A 310-nucleotide genomic window follows, 5' to 3' on the forward strand; every position below is an offset into this window, starting at 1 on the left:
TCTGCACCCTGTCCCCCAACTCCCCTGAACAGGGACAGGTTAACAAACGAATTTCCTCTCATTGAGTCTATTTTAGAAAACCAATTGTCCAAAACCACTCCAGAAAAATTAAAACAACAAAAAAAAAGCATTTCCTTCGCCAGAAGCAGCCCAGATAAAGCCCGCCCATACGCCGAGACCCCCCCAGCAGTGGCCGAGCACCACGGCCAAAGCCCTGGGCAGGGAGGAACCAAAGCCAAGAGCTACGACGCTGAGTTAACCTCAGTTATTTATTTAGAGGCAGTGCCGTGCCCTTGGTCCCGGTGACATC

This window comes from Buceros rhinoceros, unplaced genomic scaffold, assembly GCF_000710305.1.
Source record: "Buceros rhinoceros silvestris isolate BGI_N320 unplaced genomic scaffold, ASM71030v1 scaffold31548, whole genome shotgun sequence".
NCBI lineage: Eukaryota > Metazoa > Chordata > Aves > Bucerotiformes > Bucerotidae > Buceros > Buceros rhinoceros.